General features: G+C 43.6%; 1 long non-coding RNA gene across 2 annotated transcripts in view; it reads right to left on the bottom strand.

Annotated features, from left to right (window-relative positions):
* Positions 1-12330, bottom strand: part of LOC126070110 (uncharacterized) — a 158659-nt gene that overhangs the window by 104959 nt on the left and 41370 nt on the right. Inside the window, exon 4 of one of the 2 annotated variants that reach the window (XR_007516126.1) lies at positions 4598-5655. The exons of the other annotated variant lie outside the window; for it this stretch is intronic. This is a non-coding gene — a long non-coding RNA (uncharacterized LOC126070110). Of the gene's footprint in view, positions 1-4597; positions 5656-12330 lie in introns of those variants that run through there. 2 annotated transcript variants of the gene reach the window in all.

Here is a 12330-nt window from a genome sequence, read left to right as displayed (position 1 = left end):
AAATTTTAATTTTTCTTTACTTACCAACAAAACAAAGGACAACATTAAGTAGCAAATAACAAAACACATGACAAGAAAGAGACTGCAAAAGAAATGAAAAAGCTTTCTGTTTAATGTCACTTTTTTCTTGTTTTTTTGAACAAGAGGTCCCACATTTTCATTTTGCACTGGGCCCCACAAATTATGTGGCCAGCTCTAATAGTGGATCAGAAAGGGAGGAAGAGCCTGAGTCCTTGATGTCATTGATGAGCTACTGCCAACCTTAGGAACACCAACCCCAGACTTCTTGTTTAGTCACTAATAAATAGCATTCTGATTAAAGCCACTGTTAGGTGAGGTTTCCCTTACTTGCAACCAAAAGCATTCCTAACTAATAAAATACCCACCTCATAGGGTTGTCACAGGGGTTACATGAGGTAATTCATGTGACTAGCAAATAGCCCCATTTCTGAGTGCTTACTAAGCCAGCTCTGTTGTAATGATGCAGCTTTGGAGCAGTGCTCGGCACATACCACTCACCATCCAAACCGGGCACTTTTCAGAGTGAAAGAGGATACAAATAAAAATTATGCCAGGACCAAAGGACTGTACCAGACCGACTAAGTGTAAACACTCAATAAATGTTAGCTTTCCTTATTCATGTATTAGTTTAAACAACACTTCCTCTGGGAAAGTGTTCCCAATCCCCCAGCCTGCACTAAGGGCCCACCACGCCTTTTATGCTCTCCACTGTAGCACTTTTCACAGTGCGTGTCTCAAGAGCCTCTTTCCTAGTCTCTACCCCCAACAGACTGTAGTTCTAGGAAGGTGAGGACTATGTCTCCACTGTGTCCTCTGAGTCTACCAGATTGTGGGCACTCAGTTAATATTTGCTGGATTAACTAATTGTGTCTGTCACTTGCATGCTTGCCTGACCCCCCACCAATGTGTGGGCTCTGTGGGAGAAGGACCTATATTTTACTTCCTGATGTGTCCCCTTAACTGCAGTGCCCAGTACATCACAGTACTCAAGCATTGTCTGCTGCTTTTCCAGCATCTTTTCCAACAGCCAGATACATGCCTATGGGGATCTTTAATAGGCGGGAGGAGGACCTAGCACCCTCCTAACTCTGCATGTAGTATAATGTCTGGTTCTAGAAGTTAAGAGCAATGGGTCAAACTGGGAGACTCCATCCTAGCTAGGCATGTATACCCTTACTCTCTTGTCAAATCATTTTTAGACTATATCTTTCCTGAAGAAGCATGTATCCCATGGGACAAGGAGGACAGTTTGTTTGATATTGTTCCCCTAATAGAGGCCCGCATATCAAGTGGAAGCTCTGAGCATGTGGCCACATAGTACTTTCTCTTCTCTCTCCCTAGTCAGCTTGCCCTATGGACTCCAAAGATGCCCCTCAGAAACTGTGTGCCCAAGCCAGGCAGCATGACCCATACGGGCCAGAGATTCTGGTATCTGTCTCCCTTGCCAGACCAGAGCTGATAATCTCCTCCTGATGAAAAAGATAAAAATCCCAACACCGGGCCAACAAGCCACAAACGAAAGACAGATAAAAGGAAAACAGAAGAAGCTGCTCTTTTCCTCCCATCCTTTCCTCTTCAAATCAAATCAATCTAAGTTCTCTTTGGAGAACAGATCAAACAACAATGGGCAGTTAGGCTGACCCACCCTGTTTAATTACTGCCATCGGCTCCACTGGCAGAGCCCCCTTCAGGTTCAGGAGAAAGAGAATCATGCTCTGGACACTAGTCAGCAAAAGGAGCAGGCTGTAATTTGGACCTAACACCATACCAGCTGTCCAGTTGTTCTGCTAGGGCATCCCTCCACCAGGGACACTACTGCAACCCATCAAGTATATCACAGCCCACGTGGTTGTTGTTCGGTGCCATCATGTTGATTTTGACTCATAGTGACCCAATGTGACACAGCAGAACTTCCCCATAGGGTTTTCTAGGCTGTAATCTTTACAGGAGCAAATCACCAAGTCTTTTTCTTGGCAGAGCCCTGGGTGGGTTCGAACCTCCATTTTTCTAACCCAGCACTTAACCATTCCACCACCAGGGCTCCTTTTTTTTTTTTTTTTAAATAATCTTTATTGTGCCTTAAGTGAAAGTTTACAAACCAAGTCAGTCTCTCACACAAAAATCCATATACACCTTGCTACACACTCCCAATTACTCTCCCCTTAATGAGACAGCCTGCTCTCTCTCTCCACTCTCTCTTTTCGTGTCCTTTTCGCCAGCTTCTGACCCCCTCCACCCTCTCGCCTCCCCCCCTAGGCAGGAGATGCTAACATAGTCTCAAGTGTCCACCTGATCCAAGAAGCTCACTCCTCACCAGCATCCCTCTCCAACCCATTGTCCAGTCCAATCCATGTCTGAAGAGTTGGCTTTGGGAATGGTTCCTGTCCTGGGCCAACAGAAGGTCTGGGGGCCATGACCATCGGGGTCCTTCCAGTCTCAGTCAGACCATTATGTCTGGTCTTATGAGAATTTGGGGTCTGCATCCCACTGCTCTCTTGCTCCCTCAGGGGTTCTCTGTTGTGTTCCCTGTCAGGGCTGTCATCGGCTGTAGCCGGGCATCATCTAGTTCTTCTGGTCTCAGGATGATGTAGTCGCTGGTTCATGTGGCCCTTTCTGTCTCTTGGGCTCGTAATCACCTTGTGTCCTTGGTGTTCTTCACTCTCTTTTGATCCAGGTGGGTTGAGACCAATTGATGCACCTTAGATGGCTGCTTGCTAGCATTTAAGACCCCAGACGCCACTCTTCAAAGTGGGATGCAGAATGTTTTGTTAATAGATTTTATTATGCCAATTGACTTAGATGTCCCCTGAAACCATGGTCCCCAGACCCCTGCCCCTGCTACACTGGCCTTCAAAGCATTCAGTATATTCAGGAAACTTCTTTGCTTTTGGTTTAGTCCAATTGTCCTGACCTCCCCCCTGTATTGTGTGCTGTCTTTCACCAGGGCTTCTTTTATGGCCCACTTTAAATCACCAGTTTTATGGTCTTCTCTAATATAACCAATCAACAGAATAGAAGTGGGAGTAAAAACCACGCAAGCACTTGAGCCGGTCCCACGTGACATTACAAATTTTGTTTTTCCCACATTATACACCCAAAGTTTCAGAAGTATCCCTCCTCTTTCACTAATCCATGAGCCTCCTTCATCATCAGTTAGGGGATCCTTTCATTCCTCCTTCATTAAGGCAGTTGTTACTGGATTAGGGTCAAATTTAAGATGATACTTGTAGTTGGTTAACATTGCTGAACTAGAAGTAACCTTTGCAATGAAAAGAGGATTCCTTCTGGAACCTTGTGGATTTTTCTCCCTGACTCCTGATACCTTTCTTTCCCACTTGACAGGACTTTTTTTTTTTTAAGTTAACTTCACTAGAGGAAAAAAATTAAACATTTCTTGTGGGGGGCGGGGGTGAAACAAGCAAATACAGTGAGGCTCCCCTGGTCTCCATCTGTTCCAAATCTTCCCCTCACAGGATGTAATGTCTAAAAAGCAAGAAAATATTCCTTCCTCTTCCAACATTCAGCAGGATCTTGCATGCAAAGAGAAGAATGTCTGGTTACTCTGTGGGTTTTCATCTGCTTTTTAACTCACATGTTGCTGAATTACACTGGCCCCTCAGCCCCATCTCCCCCTCTCCCCAAAATTCCGGAGCAATATTCAGCTGGGAGGCAGCAGGGTTCACCACCAGGGATGACGAGTCCTGGCAAAGATCTCGCCTCCCCCCGATACCACCTTGGCACAAAGGCTTAGTTTTCCTAAGCTTGGCCAATGACTTTTGCAGACTCCTTAGCCTAAGACAAGCCAGTGAGATGCCTGGGCCCCCAGAGGAAGTAAGACCGCCCCCAGGATAAAAGGAGAGGACTCAGAATCCAGAACTTCTGGTTCTGCACTCTCACCCCCTGCTCCTAAGCACTTTGTACACTGATGTGCACAGGCAGCCAAGCCCTGGACATTTTAACAGGAAGGATGTTCCCCAGTAGCTCACAACAGCATTTCCTGATGCATTTCCAAGACTGGGAGGGTGATATTTATAGGAAAGGCAACCAGCCAAACTAGACCAGCTCCAACTTTATTTCCACCAACCCTCTTTTCCATCTTCCGTAGTTCTCCTTCAAGTTAAACTGAGAGACATTCCTCCTTTTATTGCTTGATTTTTACGCAAGGACTAAGGCTCTCATTAAAATGATTGAGAAATCCTGACTGAAAAGAAGAAAAAGGCCCTGCAAGATCAGCCCCTCCCCATCTGGCTCTTAGTCTTCCTCTGTCTCCTCTCTTCCTCTTTCTCTGCCACAGCCCCCTCCACCTGCACCACCCCAACCCCCCACACTCACATCTGTACACACTTCTTTATGCCCATGCAGTCCTCCAGATGGGGGAAGCACTTTCCTACCCTGGATCCAAAATATCCTTCCTTCCAGCCTTCTCTCCCCTTCTTATCATATCCTATAAGGTCAAATTTACCCACCCTCACCTTACCCACCCCTGACCTTTTTTCCTACCACTCTTCCCCCACAAAGGAGTCCCTTGGTGGTGCAAATGGCTAAGCACTGGACTACTAACCAAAAAGTGGTTCATACTCACCCAAAGACACCTCAGAAGTAAGACCTGGCAATCTGCTTCTGAAAGGTCATAGCCCTGAAAACTCCACTACCTCCTCCTTGCTGTTGTTCAAACACACACTTCAGTGCCTGTGCACTTGCTGTTCCCTCTACTGGGAACACCTTCCCCAAGGGTATTTGCAAGTCTGGCTCCCTGACACCATCCAGATTTCTGCTCAAAAATCACCTCCCTAGAGAGATCTCTAACAGTCTCTATTAACAGCACCCCCATTGCTCTGTATCCCACACTGCTTTATTTTTCTTCATAGCCCCTCTCACCACCTTGTTGTTGTTAGGTGCTGTGGAGTCACTTTTAACTCATAGCGACCCCGTGTACAACAGAACAAAACACTGCCTGGTCCAGCTCCATCCTCACAATTGTTGCTATGTTTGAGTCCACTGTTGCAGCCACTGTGTCAATCCATCTCATTGAGGGTCTTCCTATTTTTTGCTGACCCTCTACTTCACCAAGTATCCAGGCATGGACAAGTAACGTGAAATTTGCTCCCCAAAATGGAGGGTGCCAAGAGACCTAAGAAAGAGGCAGGAAACTCCAGTGTAGCAACGAAGGGGTTTATTAGGGAGACTTACATACGAGGCCAAGTCCTGGATGGCTACAGGACCAAAGCAGATCTCCACACCCTGAAGTAGGAGGGCAGAGGTGTTATAGTGGTGGTGGGCAATAATGGCTACAAGCCAGGGGCTTATATAAGAATGACTCAGCAAACAGTAGTGAATTTACAGACCACATGCGAGTGCTCATGTTCAGCCTCACAAAGCCTGTTTCCTCTTCACCAAGTATGATGTCCTTCTCTAGGGAATGGTACCTCCTGATAACCTGTCCAAAGTACGTGAGACAAAGTCTTGCCATCCTCACTTCTAAGAAACATTCTGATTGTACTTCTTCCAAGACAGATTTGTTCATTCTTCTGGCAGTCCATGCTATATCCAATATTCTTCACCAACACCATAATTCAAAGGCATCAATTCTTCGGTCTTCCTTATTTATTGTCCAGCTTTCCACATGCACATGAGCTGAGAGAAAATACCATGGCATGGGTCAGGCGCACCTCAGTCACCACCTAGCGGCATACAATCTTTTTGTTCATCTGTTTCTCTACACTGGACTATAAGCTCCATGAAGGTAATATCTTCATTGTTTTCTTCTCTGCTAGATCCCTAACTTCTAGAACAATATCTGACACTCAGCAAATATTTTGTTGCATTAACCAATCTAGCTACCCCCACTTGTCTCTTGGTCTCAGTTTACCTGCCACTTCCTCTGGGAAGCCATTCCTGAATCTTCCAAGGCTTGACCCTTCCTTCACCTATAGTTGTTAAATATACAACTAATGTACTGTTATGGATCAAATTGTGTCCCCACAAAATATGTACTGAAATCCTGGATCCTGTATCTGTGGATGTGATCCTGTTTGGAACTAGAGTTTTCTTTGCTATGTTAACTAGGCCATACCCAAGTACAGTGGGTCCTAAACCCAATCATTTATGAGTAATAAAAAGAACAGAATATAGACAAAAAGGGAGAAGATGAATGCCAAGGAATGATGGTAGTCACCAGAAACTAGGAGAGATTCCATAGAAGGAATCAAAATGGCCAAGATCCTGATTTGGACTTTTAGCCTCCTGAAGTTTAAAAAATAAAATTTTGTTCTTTAATGCCACCCACTTGGGGTATTTCTGTTACAACAGCACTGGACAACAAATACATATACGAATACACTTACTCCTCACTTAGCAACTATTTCATTATCCAACATTTCAGTTTACAACAACAGTAAAAAATCTACTCTCCGACTATTTTGTGCATTCACAACGTACATCTAGCAGTAATGAATGCCCAAGGTGAGGTGAGAGTAACCCTGGCTGTGATGGTTAAGGTTATGTGTCATCTTGGCTTGGCCATAATTCTCAGTGGTTTGGCAGTTATGTAAGGATGTAGTCATCCTTCATTTTGTGATCTGATGTGATCATCTTCCATTTTTACATAATGCCAATTTTCACATAATAACCTGGTCTTTGGAATTTAAACGTGTTGATAAGTGAGGAATGGGTATATAAAGAATAAATCACTGAAATCCATCTTGACCCTCTGTCTTCCTATCCAACAACACCTCCATGCCCATCCCCACCCCTCCCCACACATACATAGCCTGGCCCCTAATCCATTGCTGTCCAGTTGATTCTGACTCACAGTGAACCTATAGGACAGAGTAGAACTGCCCCAAATTGTTTCCAAGGAGCAGGTCGTGGATTTGAACTGCCGGCCTTTTGGTAAGCAGCCGAGCTCTTAACACTGTGGCACCAAGGCTCCAGCCTGGCCCCTAAAACCAAAAACCAAACCCAGTGCCTTCAAGTCGATTCTGACTCATAGCGACCCTACAGGACAGAGTAGAACTGCCCCACAGAGTTTCCAAGGAGTGCCTGGTGGATTTGAACTGCCTACCCTTTGGTTAGCAGCCGTAGCACTTAACCACTATGCCACCAGGGTTTCTGCCTGGCCCCTAAAAAAAAAAAAAAGAAACCCCTAGCAGGGTTTAAATAAAAAGGGGAGAAAGACAAGCCCTGATGGGGCTGAGAGCCAGCTCCATTCCCTATACAACTAAGCCCAGCTTTGCCCCATCTTCCTGGCCTTCTCCACCTCAGAAGGAAAGAAGTAAATTCTGTTGGTTGCCCTTCAAGAGGTGGAGTATACAGGGTTAGCCATTCTCAACTAAATTCTCCATTCCAGGCAAACTTTCAGGGCCCATATGGGTCAGAGTGAATGGCCTCAGCCCTACTGCTCAAAGCTGTGGTCCTGGAGGGAATGAGAGTTCAGCTGACCCAGAAGGACACAGACGGCCAGGGCCCTGGTGGCCATTTCAGCCCAACTAGAAGCTTGGGGGCTGGGAGGAGGAGGAGTACCAGAAGGGAGGAGAAAGCTGGTTGTAGAAACAGTAGGTTTACCAAATAAAGGAAAAGTAAACAGGTGAAGGCTCTTCCTCAGCCCTTTAAGCCTCTCTGAGGAGAGCAAATCTTTAAGTGTTTGTTGAAATGCTAATCCGATCTAAAAATGTTTTGAAAGGGTTGAAAGAAGAAGTACTGGCTACTGACTACCCCTCCACTGGCCAGCAGGCTACGCTTGGTCATTTCCCTTCTCCCTTAGCCCCTGTCTCTGGGGATATTGTACACAGAGATATCCTCTGGCCTCCACAGGAGCAGGTACCTGGGCAGATGTGGGAACCTTGTCCACTTCGGGCTGTCTGGATCCTCTTCCTGCCCAGCCAAGAAAGAAGCTTTCTTAAGAGCAGAAAATGAGCCAGGATTGGAAGAGTTGGCTCCACTCAGGATTTACCCCAAGGCAAGGCAACTTCACACATGCCCTAGAAATGTAGAAGATACTTCCTGCTTCCCTCATTATCTCCCCTACCAAACCAGACCCCAGGTGGATCTTATTTCTGGCAGCCAATTCATTGCCTGACATTCCAGGTGAAATGAGTTTCCCAGTGAGTTGGCAGAACAAAAATTAAAGAAAAAGCAAACCCTTTCCAAATGCTCCAGATTCTTGTTCTCTTGCCCGTAGACAACTTCACCAGATTCTGTCATCCACCACCACCATGCTAGGGTGAACGAACACCCCAGTTTGCTGGGACTGGCCCAGTTTCAGCAGTGAACATCCTGTGTCCTAGGATGGCTAGTCATTCACCACAGCAGCCTTCCTAACCTCCTCCCTCCATCCCCGTGGTTTCAGGGTGGGCACGTATTTTGGGAAGGTGGCTTAGCAATGTAGGCATGGGCTTCCTGGTATGGCTCCCTAATACTGTTCCTCTCGCTGGGTTTTATTGTTGTTGTCGGGTGGTATCGAGTCAGTTCCAACTCATAGCAACCCTATGTACAACAGAACAAAACACTGCCCCAGTCCTTTGTCATTCTCACAATCATTGATATGCTTGAGCCCATTGTGGCAGTCATTGTGTCAATCCATCTGTTTGAAGGTCTTCCTCTTTTTCACTGATCCTCTACTTCACTGGGTTTTAGATGGTAGGAAAGTGGTGAGTCTAGAGATTAAATTAGCTTCTTTCCATCAGAGGTCTTAATTTTTAAAAAGGGAGATATAGAATAATAATAATAATAAAAATACTTAACACTTATTCAGCACTTACTGTCTATTAGGTGCAATACATACATTACCTTGTTTAACCTTATGAGGTAGGAACCATTTCCCAGATAGGGAAGCTGAGGCCCAGGATTACACAGCTAATTGGTGGAGTAGTTGGAATAACAATCCAGGCAGGCTAACCTCAGGGCTCACATACTTATTTGCTGTTTTATACTATGATCCCTAAAGATGAGGTCCTTGTCATTTTAATCACAGACAGAAACAACACAAAATTACTTATGCTGCACTGCGAAGACATATGTTTACATATGTGGAGCAACTCAGGAAGAAAATGGATTGTAAGACTATGACCACAGGATTTCTTCCTCCTATAGATGGGAACCCAAGTAACTCTGGGGAGGAGGTCAAGTTCTTGGATAGTTATGGCACCAATGCCCTGGTGCAGAGCTTCATGACTTTTCTATTACCACCATAGTAACCTCCTAACATTGACCCTGTTCCCAGCCACCCTTTCAATGGCTGCCAGGCTAAGCAATCAAAAACTCAGATTCAACTCAGTTTCTGCAGTCCTCTTTAATGTCCTCCACCAGTTGCAAAGTAGAATAAAACCCACCACTCTCAGCCTAAGTCTCAGCACTGTCTTCAAAATATAAATGTGGGCAGATCAATTTGGAAGAATAGGTCACACACCTTAATAAATGTTCATACCAGTTGACTCTACAAACCCTTTTCTAAAAATTTTTCTCAAGGAATTAGTTCCATGTTGGTAACAGGTGGTTGAAGAAGAGGGCTGCTGGTGATATTTCAAACAAACAAAAACAATGTTCATACCCAGGGTCATCTGTACCAGTGAAAGATGAGAATAATTTCTATAGCCAAGAATAAGGAAATGATTAAATTATGACATACCCATTCAATTGTATATTATGAAATCATTAAAATGTGTGTTTATGAGAAATTGAAAAAAATTCTTGGGCTACAATGTTAAGTAAAAGAAGCCAGAAATAAAATTATATAGACAGTGTGATCACAACTATGTGGAAACAAAAACTACTTACAATGAAAAGAATGAAAGGAAATGAACTAGATTAAAAAGCTAACACTAAGCATCATGTTAATTGCTTTACATTGTTAACTCATTTAATCATCATTTTTTTATCCTCACTTCACCAATGAGAAAACTGAAGCTCCGAGAAGATAATTAAGCTGCCCAATGCTTGCCCATAGCTAATAAGTGGGAAAGAATGGATCTGAACTCAGATTTGCCTGATTTAGGGCCAGAGTCATACTATACCACTCCCAAAGCCCACACTAGCTTTATAGGCTAGTGGAATTATTGGCAACTTTTTTTCCCCTCTACTATCTACTTTTTGCATTTTCCAAATTTTTATATTAACCATGTATTACATTTTTAAAGGTTTTTTTATTTCAATTTTTTTTTCAAGTTGTGCTGGCTTCCTCCCCAGTATTGTGTACTGTCTTAACCTTCACCAATGTTACCACTTATCTATTGTCTACTTAGTGTTTTCCCCTCCACATCCCTCCCCTCCCTTGTAACCACCAAAGATTGTTTCTTTTTGGCTGTAAATAATGAAAATAAATGAAGAAAGGATGAAGTAAAACAGCTGAACAGAAAATTGCAAAGGGTGGCTCAAGAAGACAAAGCAAAGTATTATAATGACACGTGCAAAGATCTGGAGTTAAGAAAACCAAAAAGGAAAAGCACGCTCAGCATTTCTCAAACTGAAAGAACTGAAGAAAAAACTCAAGTCTCCAGTTGCAATACTGAAGGATTCTACGGGGAAAATATTAAATGATGCATCCAAAGAAGATGAAAGGAATGCACAGAGTCACCGTAACAAAAATAACTGGCCGACGTTCAACCCTTTTTGAAGGTAGCATATGATCAGGAGGTGATGATACTGAAGGAAGAGGTCAAAGCTACACTGAAGCCATCAGCAAAAAAAAAAAGACTCCAGGAAGTAAGATGTTTCAACAAACAGGCGCAGCACTGGACGTGCTCACTCATCTATGCCAAGAAACTTGGAAAACAGCTACCTGGCCAACCGACTACAAGAGATCCATATTTATGCCTATTCCAAAGAAAGGTGGTCCAACCGAATACGGAAATTATCGAACAATATCGCATGAAAGTAAATTTTGCTGAAGATTATTCAAAAGCAGCTGCAACATACATCAACAGGGAACTGCCAGAAATTCAAGCCAGATTCAGAAGAGGACATGGAACGAGGGATATCATTGCTGATATTAGATGGATCTTGGCTGAAAGCAAAGAATACCAGAAAGATGTTTACCTGTGTTTTATTGACTATGCAAAGGCATTTGACTGTGTGGACCAAAACAAATTACGGATAGCATTGCAGAGAACGGGAATTCCAGAACACTTAGTTGTGCTCACGAGGAACCTGTCCATAGACTAAGAGGCAGTCGTTCAAACAGAACGAGAGGATACTATGTGGTTTAAAATCAGGAAAGGTGTACATCAGGGTTGTTTCTTTCACTATACTTATTCGATCTGTATGCTGAGCAAATAATCTGAGAAGCTGGACTGTATGAAGAAGAATGGGCATCAGGATTAGAGGAAGACTCATTACCAACCTTCCATATGCAGATAACACAACCTTGCTTGCTGAAAGCAAAGAGGACTTGAAGCACTTACCGATGAAGATCAAAGACCACAGCCTTCAGTATGGATTACACCTCAACATAAAGAAAACAAAAATCCTCACAACTGGACCAATAAGCAACATCATGATAAATGGAGAAAAGATTGAAGTTGTCAAGGATTTCATTTTACTTGGATCCACAATCAACACCTACAGAAGCAGCAGTCAAGAAATCAAACGGCACATTGCATTGGACAAATCTGCTGCGAAAGACCTCTTTAAAGTGTTAAAAAGCAAAGACGTCACCTTGCAGACTCATGTGTGCCTGACCCAAGCCATGGTGTTTGCAGTTGCCTCATATGCATGCAAAAGCTGGGAGATGAATAAGGAAGACAGAAGAAGAATTCATGCCTTTGAATTGTGGTGTTGGAGAAGAATATTGAATATAATATGGACTGCCAAAAGAACGAACAAATCTGTCTTGGAAGAAAGACAACCAGAATGCTCCTTAAACGCAAGAATGTCGAGACTTCATCTCACATATTTTGGACATGTTATCAGGAGGGATCAGTCCCTGGAGAAGGACATCATCCTTGGTAAAGTAGAGGGTTAGTGAAAAAGAGAAAGACTCTCAATGAGATGGACTGGGCTCAAGCACAGCAACATTGTGAGGATGGTACAGGACCGGACAGTGTTTCCTTTTGCTGTACATAGGGTCATTATGGGTGGAAACTCACTCGATGGCACCTAACAACAACAACAAATATAAAATAAAAAATTATTAGTGTCATGGATTGAATTGTGTCCCTCAGAAATATCTGTCAGCTTGGCTAGGTCATGATTCTCTTATATGATTGTATGATTGTCTACCATTTTATCATCTGATGTGATTTCCCTGTGTGCTGTAAATCCTATCACTGTGATGTAATAAGGTGGATTAGTGGCAGTTATATTGATAAGATCTAC

Source organism: Elephas maximus, chromosome 2, assembly GCF_024166365.1.
Source record: "Elephas maximus indicus isolate mEleMax1 chromosome 2, mEleMax1 primary haplotype, whole genome shotgun sequence".
Lineage (NCBI taxonomy): Eukaryota > Metazoa > Chordata > Mammalia > Proboscidea > Elephantidae > Elephas > Elephas maximus.
Note: the sequence above shows the minus strand (reverse complement) of the source record. Positions and strands in the feature narration are given on the sequence as shown.